This window comes from Diceros bicornis, chromosome X, assembly GCF_020826845.1.
Source record: "Diceros bicornis minor isolate mBicDic1 chromosome X, mDicBic1.mat.cur, whole genome shotgun sequence".
In the NCBI taxonomy this organism is placed as follows: Eukaryota; Metazoa; Chordata; class Mammalia; order Perissodactyla; family Rhinocerotidae; genus Diceros; species Diceros bicornis.
In genome coordinates, this window is record NC_080781.1 from 120854357 (window position 1) to 120872641 (window position 18285).

The 18285-nt window shown below is 40.0% G+C and overlaps 1 pseudogene; it reads left to right on the forward strand.

The window, feature by feature from the left end:
- The first annotated feature begins 290 nt into the window (after positions 1-290).
- LOC131400368 (uncharacterized) overlaps positions 291-18285 on the forward strand; it is a 380884-nt pseudogene continuing 362889 nt past the window's right edge.

Genomic DNA, 18285 nt, shown 5'->3' on the forward strand with positions numbered 1-18285 from the left:
TGGTGGTGGAAAACTACTCAGCAATAGAAAAGGATTAACTATTGATACATGCAACAACTTAGATAATCTCAAAATAATTATACTGAGTAAAAGAAGCTAGACAAATGAAAGTGCATACAGTATGATTCCATTTGTATGAAATTATAGGAAATGCAAACTAATTGATAGTGACAGACAGCAGAAGAGTGATTGCCTGGAGCAGAAGAGGGGAGGTGGGAGGGAGGGATTACAAAGGCTCATGAAGAAACTTTTGGGAGTGAATGATAATGAATATTATCCTGATTGTGGAGATGGTATCGTGGGTGTATTCATACGCCAAAAGGTATCAAAATGTACACTTTCATTTTGTTTATTGTGTGTCAATTTGTGTCAATTGTATTTCAATAAAGTTGTTTTTAAAAGTGGCTAGAAGTGTGGCTGGTTCACAGCAGGCATTCACTACATGTAGATTCTCATCTCTTTCCTCTATGAATCCCCACTCCCCCCTCTTCACTATGTAGTTGGTAGTACCAAATAACACCAGTTTTTGTTACAGTAGTTTTTTTCAGAAATTTAAAGACAAAAGTAAAAAGAACAAAATGCATACACAAAAGCTAAGCATCAGTTAATTCTGTTTACAAAAAACAAGTGACAATTAACCATTTTCCTAGATTTTCAGATACATAAATCAATAAATGATAGATTTCTCCTCCTGCTCCCCCTCCTCCCTCCTTATCCTCTTCCTCCTCCTTCTTCTGACAACTAGGTTTTGCAAAGATTTAATGGAAAGAACAGCCACTACTTTGGGATAAGACCTTTTAGGTCAGTTAAAGAGAAAGAAAAAAATTCGGATTCCATTTCAGAGCATCTGCAACTCAAAAAATGCAGGGGAATGTAGGCAGCTACATGTCTATTAACAACAACAACAACAAATTGAAAAGGGGCTAATTCTTCCTTATCTCTTCTTCACAAAGATGGAAACTCAGGGAAGCAGCAAATTATTCTATCCTTCTTGGGGGATGTATTCTTACATGCTTATTTGAAGTCTCATTCTTAGTTGAAGAGTGGGATGGGGTGGGGTAGGATGGGTTTGAGGTAGGACATCAGAAAGGGATTCCCCCTCATGTCTTGATTTGAAATGAAAATAACGTTCTTGCTCCTAAACTTGGAAATTCTCTTTAAAGGACACGCATTTATGATGCTCACACTAAGTTTCAGGCTAAACAAAACATTTGTTCTCTGCAAATATTGACTCTCTTCAAAGTAGAAACTGACATTAGTACTGAGAAAGAATTCCTGTCTGCATAGGTTCATCAGATATCACTGAGAGGATCCAAGGACAGGTTATTGTGAATGTTTATTCTAACTCCTTAGATGGGTCACCGAGGTTGTCATAGTAATGTATATTGTTAATGAACAGTAGAATAAAGGTAAAGGAGTGAAAGATGAAATAATGAGCAAAAATTGTAACACAAATATTAAATCCAAGTTTTAACTTAATTCCATCCAACCAGTGGGTCAAGTACCAATAGACAGAATGATATATGCCCTTGTGAAGATATTAATTAGAAACTATGGTTTAAAATATTTTGCTGTTGAAGTAATTTTAATAGTCTCCAAAATAAAATAAAAAGGATAAACTCTTTTAAGACTTATATTATTTCTGGTAACAGAGATCAGTTTTAAATTTTTCATGTAGTGCAGATCAGTAAACCAGCTCTTTCTCTAAAAATTCCTGTAACTCTGGATATTGAGTGGAGTTACGAGGGAATATTATGGCAGGATGAAATCAGAAGACCCTAAATAGGTACACAGTAGACCTATGGAAAAATACAGTAAGCTGGTATTTTAAGGAATGACACCCTAAATGAGACAAAATATGCGTTTACAAGGTTTTGATGCTCCACGAGCTGGCAGGGTTGTTTCTCTGTGTAAATAGGAACACTAGAGTTTGGATGAACAGTGGCAGGACTCTGAGGCTGTCCTGAGTTTAAGACCAAGGTGATATTAAAGAGGCTGTTGCTTAGCCAGGAAAGGGAAGCCAGGGTAGAATTAGTGCAATATTTGACACTGAAGGAAAAGTAACAATTTTTACCTAATTTGTATTTTGTATCTTAAAATTCATGCTTACATTTTTATATATATTCATCTTCTAAAGATAGCGGCCTTATTGGTATTTTTTTGTAGATGGTTTTAAAAAACACAAAGAAAAAGAGGAATATTTGATTGCATTGCATCTTTTAAATTTGCTTCTCAATTCTGTAACCCTGGGGAGAGCTGAACTACAGAAACATATGCTACACCGACAGGTGCCACTAATAGAGCAGTGACCTAAATGACAGATGTGGTACCAAGGAGACGCTAACCAGTCTCTAGACTATTCAGTGTTCCATAAATGTCATCTGATCTAGTGAGGTCTTATCAGAATGATGATTTTCAATTCATGGAAACCAGTCATGAAAAATGCGTACTTGGTCTTAAATGTAATTACACTGAGTTTTAGTTCATCTTTGTGTCACACTGTTTCTCCACAAGTGTCCAACTAGAAAAGAAAACAAAACAAGCAAATAAAGAAATGAAAATAGAGAAGAGGGCTAATAAGGTAACCAGGCAATTTATTTTCAGCATAACAAGACTTTGGAGGCCTGGCTAGTAAATTTAAAACACCTCCAAGGTTTCAAAAGAAACAGCCAACACATTCTTTTTCACACATGCAAAGCCTTTCAGATCCTGTAAGAAAACAAAGTTTTCTTTTAAAAATCGATTTTGAAACTTGAAGATAAAGGAAGAAATGTGATCTTATAATGCAGAAAATAGAGTTTCAAGTTGCTAGATGTTTTAAACTGCTAAATTGCTCATCAACTTTTCAAAGGCCAGTTTCCACACCAAGACATCAGGGAGTCCCTCCACCATCTTTCCCAGCAGCCTCCATCCCTATCTTTTCACCCCACACCTTTGTTACCACATAAATATCCGTCTCTTTTTCTTTCTCACACAATCCTGTTCTAGTATCATCTTCTCTGTTCCCTCCATCCTTCTTTGCCCATCCTCCATTAATTGGCTATAACCTAGGCCAAGGTTTAAAAAAAAGATAATATGCATGTGTAATGTAACCTTTTAATTTAAAAACCAGATGGATAGAAAATTCTGTATTTGTTCATCTTGGGGGAGAAAAAAATTGCTCTTTACTTATGTGACCTTGAATTTTTTTTCCCCCTATAAGTCAATGATCAGAAGAAAAAGTTCTCCATCCTTGATTTATGTAGCCAGTGCTGGGCACTGACAAGGATAGCAGGATGAGGAACCAGCAGGAGTCCAGGAAAACTTCTGTTCCATTCTCTGTTGTGAAGGTTGTTTCTTTATTCAACTTCTGCCTTCAACACACTTCCTGAGCAATGGAAGAAAAATGTCCTTGCCATCCCTCTGCCGCACTTGCCATGGAACACAGTCACTACGTCTCTTGGTGGGAGGTATTTAGCCCCTCCTGACTGCATAATGCTTCAGAGATATAGGAAGACGGAGCCTTTACTTGTCAAAAATAAAAAGCTGGGTGGAAGTGGCCGTGGCATTTCCTATCCAGCAGCATCGGGGGGAGTTGCTAACCCTCCCGTTGTTTTCCTAGCCTCCTCTCCACCTAATCCTCTGGCTCCCTCACATCCTGTTGCTGTGTTGCCAACAATTCCACAGGCCCTGGGACACTAACATTTACTGAAACACTGTGCCCCATGTGCTTGTTTAGGCTTTGAAGGAAATGTCACATGGGGCTTTGTAATCAGGAGATGCCCGGTTGAGACTGAACATGTTCACGAAGAACACTCTATGTTTAATGTATTTCTTTCTACGGATGCCTGCCCTCACACCCCTCTTGCACCCCAACTTCCTTTCTCTCATCAGATCTTATACTAGAGGCTGACTCACTTTAAATGATTGTTCTTAGATTTGTCTTATACTTTCTTTTTTTTTTTTTTTTGTGAGGGAGATCAGCCCTGAGCTAACAGCCATGCCAATCCTCCTCTTTTTGCTGAGGAAGACCTGCCCTGGGCTAAAATCTATTGCCAATCCTCCTCCTTTTTTTTCCCTCTCTCTCCCCAACTATGTCATAGTTGCACATCCTTCTAGTTGCTGTATGTGGGACGCCACCTCAGCATGGGTGGACAAGCGGTGCTTTGGTGCGCGCCCAGGATCCAAACCCGGGCCGCCAGCAGCGGAGTGCGCGCACTCAATCACTAAGCCATGGGCCGGCCCCTATCTTATACTTTCTAAACTTAGAATCATAACCAGTGCCCCATACTGCTCTTTTAACACTTTAAGTGCTCATCATATGCTGTGAACAAAATAAAAAACATTATCATCAATGGAAATATAAGGATTCAATCATCAGAGAATCTTGAATTAGATGAGACCTTATTTTGGTTGCTGGGCAATGTTTTTAAGAGGCCTCAGAGCAACAACCATAGGGCAGCCAATGGTCTGTTTTAAATGGCCATGGGATGAGAGATGCCTTGGCTGTTTCTCCTACTTTCTGATCCTCACCTCTGATTATTTGTGCTATCTCCTCAGTTTGTATCTTGGCCTCTCCTAGCGACTTTTGGATATGGACCTTGGTTCCCTTTCCATCCCGACCTCTTAGGCCCCATACTGCACCTACATCCTGCTCACTCCTTTCCAGTACAGATCTCATTGCATCTGATTTTGAGGCTGCCTGGGGTGCCGAAGCCAGTGGCTCTCAAACCGGAATCACCGTTGAAAATGCACGTTTCCTAGACCCCACCTCCAGAGAGTGTGATTTGGCAGGTCTGGGCTGGAGCTCAGGAATCTATGCCTTAACTCGTCCTTCAGGTGATCCTGATGAAGTCAGACCACACTTTGAGAAACAACGGTCTCTTAACACCGCACTCTTACTTCTCTTTTACTACTCTTCCTCAGTCTTCTTTATGAGCTTTTCTTTTTTTATCCACTCTCTAAAAAATAAAGATTCCTCAAGAATATAATTTACAATCTCTAGAGTGGGCCTCGAAATCTGCCTTTGTAAACAACACCCCAGGTGATTCTGATGCATGTTTTCTACAGACTACATCTTTACAAAGATTGCATTAAAACATTTTAAGCAGGAAAATGGCATGATTGTATTTGTATTTTGGTAAGACTACCCTGGCAGCAGTATACCCTGGAGAGTACAATACAAAAGCAAAGTTTGGGCTGCGTCACTTCTGGTTGTATGCCCCCTCTCTTTCTCTGGCTCTTTCCTTCCCCCCTCTTCCTAGACGAATGAGTTCTGAGAGGCTCTGCCCACAGTCTTTCTCGTCTGTGGATAAGCTAGCCAACCTCATTCCTTCAATATTATTTGCAGGAGAATGGTTCCAAAATCTCTACCGCCGTCCTCTTTGCCATGCTCTAGCCCCTCGTCACTGGATGCCTCACCAGTACCTAAAATGCAGAACATCCCCAAATTAATTCAACATCTTTTCCCTAGCAAGTGTTCATCCTCCTGTGTTTGCTCTCTCTTTGAATGGCACTACCCTTTCAGTTACCCAGAATCACCTTTCATTCCTCTATCTCCCTTGGCCTTCACATTCAGATCTTCTCAGTTCTAACTTCTCAAAATCTCTGGTATTGATTCCTTTCTCTTTATTTGCAACTTCATTGTGCTAGTTCACTTCTGTGTTTCAGAAACTTCCGTGTCTCTTGATTTTCTTCATTCACTATACTCGTTAGGCTCGTATTCAAAACCTTCCTTTATTTGACCTCAATCTACTTTTCCAACCATTCCCTACTACTCTGCTTTATGACTCTTTGATGACAACCCAATGGGATTACTCGTCCTTCTCCCACACAAACCTTGCTCTATCCCTAGGACATGCTTTTGCTTATACATTTTCCCTATATTATCCTTCCCTCCATTTCCAACTCATCCTTCCACAGGCAGTTCAATTGACACATCCTACTAAAACTTTCCCACCCAGGACACTTTAATGTCTGTTCTCTGGTACTTAACACTTTCAACCATAAGTTATCAATCGTTTACATACACGGCTTATATTCCATAGAAGACTTTGAGCTCCCTAAGGACAATACTTGTGTCTTATTTTTCTTTTCTTTCTTTCACTATTGTATTGTGGTAAAATAAATACATAAAATTTACTATTTTAACTATTTCTAAGTGTACAGTTCAGTGGCATTCAGTATATTCACACAGTTGTGCAAATATCACCACTATCCATCTCTAGAACTCTGCCATCATCCCAGATTGAAACTCTACACTCCTTAATAATAATTCCCTACTTCTTTCTCCCCCGAGCCCCTAGGGACCACTATTCTGCTCTCTATAAATTTGACTATTCTAAGTACTCATAGAAGTGGAATCATACAATAATTGTCTTTTTGTGTTTGGTTTATTTCACTCAACATATCTACAAGGTTTATCCATGTTGTAGCAGGTGTCAGCATTTCATTCCTTTTTAAGGCTGACTAGTATTCCAAAATAATATCACATTTTGTTTATCCATTCATCTGTCAATGGGCTAGGTTTGAATTTTTAACTTCTATGCCCTCAGTACTTACATCAATGCCTGTGCCCAATAGACACTTAATGTTTATAAATTGGATAACCAATCTTTGGTAAGTATCTTCCTTTCTGTAGGCCTTAATTTATCTATGAAATGAGGGGTATGAATTACAACACCTTTAAGGGGCATTCAGTCTTCGACATTTGGCAGTAAGGTATTTTGACTGGGAAGACATTGGGGCTCTAATGCTTCTGGTGAGTGGAATTAGAAGATACTCTTTCTGCCCTATATTTATTTACATTAACTAATTTATGTTCAGACTCTATTGGTTAGGGTTCCTTGGCTGCAAGCAACAGAAACCAATTCTGGCTAATTTAAGTAGAAAATGAACCTACTGAAATGATATAAAGTAACTCATAGTATCAGTGGAGAACCAAGCTTTCAGAAAATAGAACAAATAAGCAGCTTCAAGAGTAGGAATCAGGAACAACTCAATAGTATTGTCAGGGTGAGCACACTGAAATAACTGAGTTTCAGCCATTTTCCTACCCTTAGGTATTTCTTATCAAGATTAATATTCTTGGGAGACTCCAATTGGCTTAGCTTGGGTTGTGTGCCCACTCTTTGGGCAAAGGTACACCAGGACAGCAGATCATAGGAAAGAGATAATTCTCCATAAGAAAATCAAGATGCTAGGTAGCCAAAACCCAACAACTTTTCATTACTGGGGCTGAAGAGCCTACCAAAAGAAAATAGTTCAACTTGTGTCCACCTTCTGGGTGGTCTCATGGACCAGAATGACCCTAATCGAGACCGTATTGCAGGAAGAAATAAAACAGATTCCCAGAGAGATCTTGAATAAAAGAATAAGGAATCTATAATGTTGGGCAGATCCCAAAAAAGAGCCTGCCTTTAGCAAAGAGGAATGATTCAGGATACCACCCCAACAGAATATGTGTGCCCTAGGGGAGTGGAACTTTGCTGTGGGCAACCTCTCTAACTGAACTTAATAATGGAGAGAGTGTTCTCATTTTGCAACAAGGGTGATATGGATCTTCAGCGTCAGGGTGCCACATTGTGTTTCAGCATCACCAAAATCAGACATAGTCGATTTCCAGTCCCACCAATATCTAGGGGGAAGTAGTGATGATGGTGATTAAAATACAGTTCCGGTCTCAGAGGAGACTGTGGTGGACCTATTTGGGGCCTGCATCTGTGGATTCTAAGCTCTGCTAACTGATGTGGTCACTGACAACTAGGACTAATTTGTCATCAATTGTCAGCATTCATGGGAATTTTCAGAAGAATATGAGGTATCTGTCAAAGACTATATTGGTTATATAGTCAAATAAGTGGGATCTGGCAGAGCTGGCAAGATTTAGATATTAATGATACAATCTCAGTACAATCTAATTGGTGGAATCTGTGGAAAATAGCCTATGTTTTGATGAATCTTTGAAGCTATGATAACATCCCTCAAATAGGAGGGTTGGGTATTGCGAATAGAGTCTGTTAACAGTAAAGATGCAGAGGAAAGTGAGGAAAAGGAAACCATTGTTAGTTCCCTGCTCCTTTTTTCTAGGGTGATGGGACAAATAAATAGCTTATATGTGGGCTTCACACCTTTAGTCACCTAGCCAGAGAAGGAGCATGCCAAATTTTCCCATAACTATATGCCACATCCCTGAGATTTTCCTTGTTCATTTATCTATATGATTTATTGTTTATATTCCCCTGCAAGAAGGTAAGCTCCAGAAGAACGGGAATGTTTGTCACTTTTCTTCATTGCTATATCCCCAACACCAAAGACAGTGTGTGACACATGGTAAGAACTCAATAAAAATTTGTTCGTTGAAGGAATAAATGAATATAGTGTGCTCTTTGGAGGTTTGAGCAACATTCAACAAAAATAATTCAAACATTTGCTGGGTGGCCAAAGCGTGCTCTTCAAATTCGAAGTGGTGAATTTTGGGAGCAGGGATATAATGAATTCTACAAGTACCATTTTGCGCTCATCTGACATTTGTGTGGGTTGTTTTGTTTTTTTTTTTTTTTTGGTATCTCAGCAACTAATGCTTCATAAGAGTATCACATAATCTGGACTTAGAGAACTAGGTCCTCTGAAGCGTGAATCACCATAGGCCTGACAAACTTTAATTAAATTAATGTGTCTCTTGTTTCCACAAGGGCATTCAATGCTTTTTTTAGAACATTAACGGGGATTAGCCTTGCATTAAATTTCCTTGTATCCTCCACAGCATCTTGCATAGTGTTATGCATAGAGAAATCAACAGCAAATAGTTGTAGAATGAATGAAGGAAAGAATGAATTGAATCTACTCTAGCACCAGGTGAATTTAGATTATTGTCCTAAGCTAATTGAAATAAATAGATAACCATGAATCTGATCTAACACTAGCTTCCATTTGCTCTGGTAAGTGAAGTAGAAGGTATTGAGGTTTTGGGCAATATGAGTTATATGTTCTTCAAGTTTTTCTAGCTTTCTTTCTTTTTCTTTCATTTTTCTTTTAACTGAACAGATCTTCCATGACTTTGTGAAGGCTGTTCTGCTTTCCAGGGTATTGTATTTGGGGAAAATCGTTTATAAACATTATTGAATGTTATTCCTTTCAGAATTAAAAAATCACAACAATTATCTTAGAACACTTAATGATGTCATTAAATCATTGGACCAGGCACTTTAAGGGATAAAAGAAAAATAGGTAAGATCATGCCTGTGACAAATAACATCAGAATGCTTTACACCAAGAAGAATATCTAGTGTAGAAAAAGAGGAGGATGAGTCCAAGAGGAAGATATTTAAAGTACACACCGGCGTTATTATTTTTGGAAAAGAGAAAAATAAGAAATAATTGAATTGGAATGGAAAATCAAGCACCTGTTGTTTCAATGCTTTTTAGGAAAAGAAAAAGAGAGTAAGAGCAAAAGTTGGTAAGTCACGTCATATGAACAAGGAAAGTGATAAAAATAATATTTTTCAAAACTAGAGTTAATGAAGAAACTACCACATAATTCTGTTGTCAAAATGGTCTTAGACGGGATTTGGTACTGAGAGTGGTTCTGGTGGGACAGAAGATTAAGGATGAGTTCTGAATTGGTTCTGGGGTTTCTAGAATTGATTTTCTAATCTGGTTAGATTTAAAGATGCTAATGACTCTATTTCCAGTAGTAGAGAGAACACTGATCGTCCATAGTGTGATCTGGCAATAGAGATATGCAAAATATCACCACTGGATACTCCTAATTAAGCACTCAGAAGAAGCAAGGATCATGACTCTCCATATAATATTTCCAAACATTTTTGGAAAACTAACAAGTATAATAATGTTGGTTTGTTGCTCTTAATGTCCCTGAACAAAGTGGTGAAAGAAAAGGATGAGTTCAGGGATTTGAATTCCCAGCTCAAGTGCTGCATAAATGACCTAAAAGTTTCTATGACCTAAAATGACCTAAAAGCTCCTTCTCTCTGAAGGAGACCCTCATCTCCCGTGGCTGCAGAGTTGAAATTGCTGAAAATCAAATGCAGAGCTTCATCTTTTGACTGTCTGAATTATAGCGCAAGTTGAACTCTCAGCCTCCCAGGGTGTCTACTGTTAAAGTGAGGACATTGATCGGGAAAGAATGGGATCCTAAAATTTGGGATAAGAATGTGTGGAAAGCTCTTGATGAAGCTGGAGGCATGGAGCCCCTAAGTTCTGATGAGCCTTTTTTTACCAGGGAAAGAGATCTCCCTACCCCTCAGCAGCAGTGGCCTCCTCAACCCCAGCAGAAATGCCATCTCTACCCACAGTGGTATGGAACTTTCCACCTCCACCTGCACTACCTGAGGAAAGCTTAATGGCCTCCACTGAGGCATTTGTCATGCAAAGCAATGCAGATTCTCCTCAGGACCCACCCGCCACCCCTCTTTCCTTCTAGATCTGTAAGTAGACTCAAATCCCAGCAGGCCCCTAAGGGTGAGGTACAATGTGTGACCATGAGGAGATATCTTACACTCCAAAAAGACTACCTGAGTTTTCTAATTTATACAGACAGAAATCCAGAGAACATGTGTGGGGATGGAGACTAAGACTATGGTATAAGGGTGGAACATAAAGTTGGATCAGGCCGAATTAATTGACATGGGCTCACTAAGAAGAGATTCTGCATTTAATGTTGCAGCTTGGGGAGTTAGAAAGGGCTCTAACAATTTGTTTGGCTGGTAGGCTAAAACGTGGACTAAAAGGTGGCCCATTGTTGGGCAAATTGGAAATGCCAAACAACATTTGGTTTAATGTAGAGGAGGGGATTCACTGGAATGTTAGAGTGGATCTGTCATTTAAGATTTACCTATGCTGGGAGGGTCCAGAAAACATACTTTTCACCAGTACTGTGAGGAATAAATTTGTGAGGGGAACTCGGGCATTGTTGAAGAGCTCTGTGATTGTTCTTCTCTGTAAGCCAGATCTTACAGTGGTAACCACAGTCACTGAATTGAGAACCCTAAATGCCATGAAAATAATTGGATTCTAGGGGGTCAGGGGCCAAGTGGTGGCACTCAGCTGCCAAAGGGCAAAGTGGGAAAAATTACTGTAATGGACAGCAGAGTCAAAGCAGCAATCAGAATAGTCTAACTCGCATAGACCTATGACACTGGCTAATTTATCAAAACGTTCCTAGAAGTGAAATAGATAGGAAGCCTACTAAATTCTTATTTGATCTCTATAAGAAGAAAAGTTCTAGGTCAAGTTAACAAAAGTCTAACCTGAATCATAAAACAGAGTCATAGCCCCTCAATCAATTCCCAGACTTGAGCCAGTTTACAGACCTGGAACCCCTTGAATGAAGCGGAGGCCACGTTCCCTTGAGGAAGGACACTGATATACTACCAAACTTAATCTTAATCTTTCTCCTACCCTTCCCCAAAGGGACCTATGGACTTTTTCCAGGGTAACTGTGTATTGGGAAAAAGTAGATAATCAGATCTTTTGGAGATTATTAGACACTGGCTCTGAATTGACACTAGTTCCAGGAGACCCAAAATGTCACTGTGGCTCTCCAGTCAGAGTAGGGGCTTATAGAAGTCAGGTGATCAATGGAGTTTTAGCTCAGGTCCATCTTAGGGTGAGTCTAGTGGGTTCCCAAACCCATCCTGTGGTTATTTCCCTAGTTCCAGAATGCATAATTGGAATAGACATACTTAGCAGCTGGCGGAATCCCCACACTGGTTCCCTAACTTGTGGAGCGAGGGCTATTAGGGTAGAAAAATCCAAATTGAAGCCATTAGGACTGCATTTACCTAGGAAAATAGTAAACCAAAAGCAATGTAACATCTGTGGAGGAACTTCAGAGATTAGTGCCACTACCAAGGCTTTGAAAGATGCAGGGTTGGTGATTCCCACCAAATCTTTATTCAGCTCACCTGTCTGGCCTGTGCAGAAGACAGATGGATCTTGGATAATGACAATGGATTATAATAAGCTGAACCAGAAGGTGACTCCAACTTCAGCTGCTGTAGCAGATGTGGTTTCATTGCTTGAGCCAATTAAAACATCCTCTGCAACCTGATATGCAGCTATTGGTCTGGCAAATGCCTTTTTCTCCATACCTGTCCATAAGGCCCACCAGAAGCAGTTTGTTTTCAGCTGGCAAGGCCAGCAACACACCTTCACTGCCCTACTTCAGGAGTATATCCAATATCCAGCTGTATGTCATAATTTAGTTCCCAGAGATCTTGATCAACTTTCCTTTCCACAAGATATCACACTGGTCCATTGCACTGATGAGATTATGCTGGTTGGACCTAAAGAGTGAGAAGTAGCAACTTGTCTAGACTTATTGTTAAGACATTTGCACATCAGAAGGTGGGAAATAAATCAGACTAGAATTCAGGGGACTTCCACATCAGTGAAATTTATAGAAGTCCAGTGGTGTGTGGCATGTCAAGATATCCTTTCTAAGGTGAAAAATAAGTTGTTGTATCTGGCCCCTCCTACAATTAAGAAAGAAGTGTAATGTCTAGCAGGTCTCTTTGGATTTTGGAGGCAACATATCCCTCATTTGGGTTACTTTGGCCCACTTACCAAGTGACTCGAAAAGCTGCTATTTTTGAGTAGGGCTTATAACAAAAGAAGGTTCTGCAACAGGTCCAGGCTGCTGTTCAAGCTGCTCTGCTGCTTGGGCCATATGACCCAGCAGATCCAATGGGGCTTGAGGTGTCAGTTCAAATAGGGATGAATTTTGGAGTCTTTGTCAGGCAACTTTAGATGAATCATTGTGCAGGCCTTTAGGATTTTGGAGCAAGGCCCTGCCATTATCCACAGATAACTACTCTCCTTTTGAGAAATAGCTCTTGGCCTACTGCTGGGCCTTAGTAGAGACTGAATGGTTAACTATGGGCCCCCAAGTTACCATGCAACCTAAGCTGCCCATCATGAACGGGGTGTTATCTGACCCACCAAGCCACAAGCTGGGCGTGCACAGCAGCACTCCATCACCAAATGGAAGTGGTGTATATGTGATCAGTTGGGAGTGGGCCCTGATGGTACAAGTAAGTTACATTAAAAAGTGGCCCAAAAACCCATGGATCTCACTTCTACTACAATGCCTTCTCTCTTCCAGCCTATACCTATGGTCTCATGCGATGTTCCCTACAATCAGTTAACAGAGGAAGACAAGACTCAGGCTTGGTTTACAGATGGTTCTGCACGATAAGCAGGCACCCACCACCCAAAAGTGGACAGCTGCAGCACTACAGCCTCTTTCTAGGACATCCCTGATGGACAGCAGGGAAGAGAAATCCTCTCAGTGGGCAGAACTCCAAGCGGTATACCTGTTTGTCCACTTTGCTTAGAAGGAGAAATGGCCAGATGTGCGATTATGCACCTATTCATGGACTGTATCCAGTGGTTTGGCTGGATCATCAGGGATTTGGAAGGAACATGATTAGAAAATTGGTGACAAAGAAATTTGGGAAAGAGGTGTGTGGCTAGACCTCTCTTAATGGGCAAAACACGTGAAGATACTTTTGTCCTATGTCAAGGATCGCTAAAGAGTGACTTCAACAGAAGAGGATTTTAATAATCAAGTGGATAGGATGACTTGTTCTGTGGATACCAGTCAGCCTCTTTCCCCAGCCATCCCTGTCATCGCCTAATGGGCTCACGAACAAAGTGGCCATAGTGGCAGGGATAGAGAATATGCATGGGCTCAGCTGGCTTAAAGATGGAGGGGGCCATGATGCAATAAATGTGGGTGGCCTCTGGAAGCTGGGCATGACTCCTGGCCAGTAGCAAGCAAGGAAACAGAGACCTAACTCCTACGACCACTTGGAAATGAATTCTGCCAACAACCTGAATGAGCCTGAAAATGGATTCTCCCCAGAACCTCCATAAAGGAGTACAGCTCTGCTGACATCTTGATTTACGTCTTGTAAAACCTGGAGCAGAGTTTGAACCCATCTAGACTTCTGATTTACACAAGTGTGAGACAATAGACACGTGTTGCTTTAAGCTACTAAGTTGGTGGCAATTTGTTTACACAGCAATAGAAAACCAACACAGACTTGATATCTGAAGGCTGTTGAACAGGCATCAGTCGGGTGAAGGATGGAGGAGGGTGGGGAGACAGAGTTGTTCTAGGCAGACGGGGGTAACATGTGCAGTCCTGGGCAGGAGGAAGGATGGAGGGGTGAGGACTGAAAGAAAACCAGTGCAACTGGATCATAGTGAGAGACAGAGACAGAAGCACAACATGAGGTTGGAGAGAGAGGCAGAAGCCAGGTCATGAGGAGCTTTGTGGGCCACGGTAAAAAGGGTTTTTTTCCTAAAACGGTGATGATTCTCAAAATTTTGGCCTCAAAACCCTTTTATACTCTTAAAAATTATTGAGAACCCACCCTACTACCACCAAAGCTTTTGTTTCTGTGAGTTATATCTTTAAATATTTACTCTACTGGAATCGAAACCTGGGAAATGTTTAAAAATATTTACTTACTGGGGGCCGGCCCAGTAGTGGTTACGTTCATGCACTCTGCTTCGGTGGCCCAGGGTTCGTAGGTTCGGATCCCGGGCATGGACCTACGCACCACTCATCAAGCCATGCTGTGGTGGCGTCCCATATAAAGTAGAGGAAGATGGGCACAGATGTTAGCCCAGGGCCAATCTTCCTCAGCAAAAAGAGGAGGATTGGCAGCAGAAGTTAGCTCAGGATTAATCTTCCTCACACACACACACAAAATTTACTTACTAGTTCATTTTGAAACAATAATAAACCCATTACACATTAACATTTTTATGTAAACTAGCTATATTTTCTAAAACAAAACAAAAATAGTGAGAAGAGTGGCATTGTTTTACATTTTTGCATGTCTCTTTAATGTCTGGCTAAATAGAAGAATGCTGGCTTCTCATCTCTCCTGCATTCAGTGTGCTGTGCTGTTGTTTTGGTAATGAAGAAAATTCAGCTTCACAAAGATATATAGTTGCAAAAGGCAGAGATATTTTAATAGCCATCTCAGATAATTGTGGATATTCTTTGATACTACACCAAAATTCAATCAGAGGCAGGCTCTAAAAAGTTAACTGCAATGTGAAATCTGAAACCATATCAACAAAATTTTTATACCCATTAAAAAAATATATTAGCCTATCTTGCGCTTTGGATGGGTCTTTTTACCCCTGCATGATCTTACAACCCATTGCCTTGGTCGTTTGCAAGATATTGGTTCAGTGATTTATGCAGAACTTCCAGATGTGGACATATTATATTATACAATATCAAAAATCACACTCATTGATATCACTACCAATCTCATCAGAAAAGTCTTATGTATTGGGAATCTTTCATACTCACAGTTGCAGATGTAAGTTTTCTAAAATTCTAATTTTAACTTGAAAGTAGGAATTTTGTCATTGGCAAAAATATTGTCTTTTCCTTGAAGTGACAGGCTCACTTATTTCATTTTTGAGAAAATGTCTGCAAAATACCCAAACCTGAATAACTGTAGTTTTCTGCCAGTATCTCTTTCACGTAAAAATGGTGTTCCATGGAAAAAGTGGCTAGTTCAGCTCACAACTCAAACAGTTACATGGGTGCTGTTCCTCAAGGTAACTGTCATACTTCAGTCTACCACAGAAATGCATTATGCATAGTTTCTATTTTATGATATTGAATATTAAAAAGACATGTACTCACGGTCAATATCTAATAAAAGTAATAGTATTTACTGATTTATCAAGGACACTATTACATAGAAATGGCTTTGTTTTTTAATTGTGATTGCACGGTGGTAAAGAATACAACTACTAACTGGTATAGTCTGGTGCCGCTGCCTTGATTTACACCAAGGCGCCAGCAGTTTTACTCTCTGTTGCTTTTGCACTACCAGTAAAAACGTCAATAGGTGAAAAAGGCTAATAATGTCTTAGTATTACTGTGAATATAGATTTGACCTTTTCAACCCCGTGAGAGGATCTTCGGGATGCCCAGGGGTCCACAGACAACACTTTGAAAATTGCTGTTCACAAAAAAAGAACATTGTCTATGATGGATTTTAAGCAAGGCAGAGACATGATCAGAATTGATTGTAGTAGAAAGTCGCCAAAGTCAACCCAAGCACCAAAGATTGTATAGTAATAGAATATACCACAAGCAGTACAGTGGCATCAGATTCTCAGACTCGTGATTTCAATTTCATGTGATTTCAACGAACACCTCCTGTTATTTGTGTTTGGAAAAACAAAGATGTAAAAAAGAAATTTAAAATTTAGTAAGGGTTTAAGACATAAAAAGATATCTATAATGCAAGGGGAAGAAAGGTAAATTCTACTAAGAAAGGTGGAGAGTAATTTGGGTGTTATGAAGAAGGAAAGAGAGATCATATCCAGCTAGGATTATCAGGACAGGCATCATCAAGTAGTTGTCCTTTGAGATGAGCCTTGAAAGATGGATAGAGTGGAAACAGGTGGAAAAAGGGGTGTGTGGGGATTCTAAGCTAAGAAAAGATTGTAAGTGAAGGAAGGGGGACTGCATGGGCATATGCAGGAACCAGCAGGAGGCTGGGGTTGGTAGAGAGGAGGCAGGGACAGAAGACTTGACGGGAAATGAGGTCAGATGTGGAGGCTCTTGAACTCTATGCTAAGGCACTGACATTTAATTTGGTTGGCAAAGAGACCCATCAAATTTTCTTGTTGTATTTTGTTTTGTTTTGTAAGCAGCAGGTGACATGCTTCATTGCCAGGCAAGGGTACTGTGAGAGACATGCAGATGTGGAGTGATTTTGTAACTATCAGGGAAGTCAAGACAAGGGTAAGGATCTCTACCAGTGTTATCTAGAGTTATCTGTTAACTAAAACAGGTAGCAATGGTTATTTGACAACTAGTTTCTTTGTGAGGTGAATGAATCCTGCAAATGCCTGCTACCCTGTATTCTTTGAAAATAACATTTTGGATGGATTCCGATTTTTCTGGCTTTCCAGGGAGGTAGTTATACTGGGAGTAAAGTCTTTGAAGACCTAGATTGGAATCCCACCTCTGCCACTCTGTGGCTGTTAGATCTCTGACAAGCTATTTAAAATGTTTGAGTCTTAGTTGCCTCATCCGTGAAATGAGTATAATAATACTGACTATACATGGTGATTGTGAAAATTAAATGAAATAATGCAGGAAAGCATGCTTAGAATAACGCCTGGCTCACAGCAAACGCTCAATAAATGTCAGCCATTATTATCATCCCTGGGTAAAAGGTGTAGGTGTTATAGGGCTGAAAAGATCCTTTTGAAGTAAGTGTATTTTATTCATTGGTGAAATATTATTTGTGTACTTACTACGTGAGAAATCATGTGCCGGTGGCTAAATCAAAGTGATAAGGTGATGTCGTTTCATAGAACTTTTTGTTAAAGATGATGAAGAACGTCCCTCTGTGGCTGAACTGCCTCTTCCCCTCCTCAGTTAGCCCATACTTCTGAGTATTGTAATACGATTACACTGACGCATACATCTTCTTCCCATCAGAGAAGGAATGCTGTCAGTCTCCACAAAAGGCATATTTTAAAAATTTCTATCAAAGGTAAATATCAAGTCCTGCAGAGGAGGACAGCAGTTCAGCAGACCTGGGTTACAAATTCTGGCTCTCTTACTTCCTAGTTGATTAATTCTGGGCAAGCTACGTAACCTAGCTGAACTTCAGTTTTTTATCTGTAAAATAGAAATAATAGTACATAGCTAGTCGAGCTGTTGTGAAAACTAAATGGGGTAAACAGGATCCTAACTAGAGAAAACTGATAAATGTGCAGGCCCATCCTGTCTCCAACTGTATTAGTGAATACTAAGAAATCAAGAAGTAAGGCAGTTTCCTGAGGCTCATGAAATATCTAATTCAAATCCATTTTGCTTTCTATTTCTGCATAGTTAGGGACAGGTACATTATGGCCTGATTTAGCTGGCAAATGGTTATAGTTCTCTGTTTCTCCTCTGCAGATACAGAGACACGCAGGCTTTGCTAGAAGCATCTTCACTGCCCCATGTTTGACCTCACAAAAAAGGCAATGTTCTCAATACACTGGGCAGGAGCAGATGTGAAAATAACATCTGACTCAAATTCTATAGCTCAGAGTTCTTTTAGAGGGCTTCTTTATTGAAGGTCACATAGTTTGGAGTCACAAAGCTGCTACTTTGATTTATAAGGAAGGATCTAATTAGAGCTTAATATGTAACTCTTCAATTTATAATAAAAAGCCAATGATCTAATATTATTTATAATATCCTAGAATTGCTCTTTGCTTTGTGAATTAATTATGGAC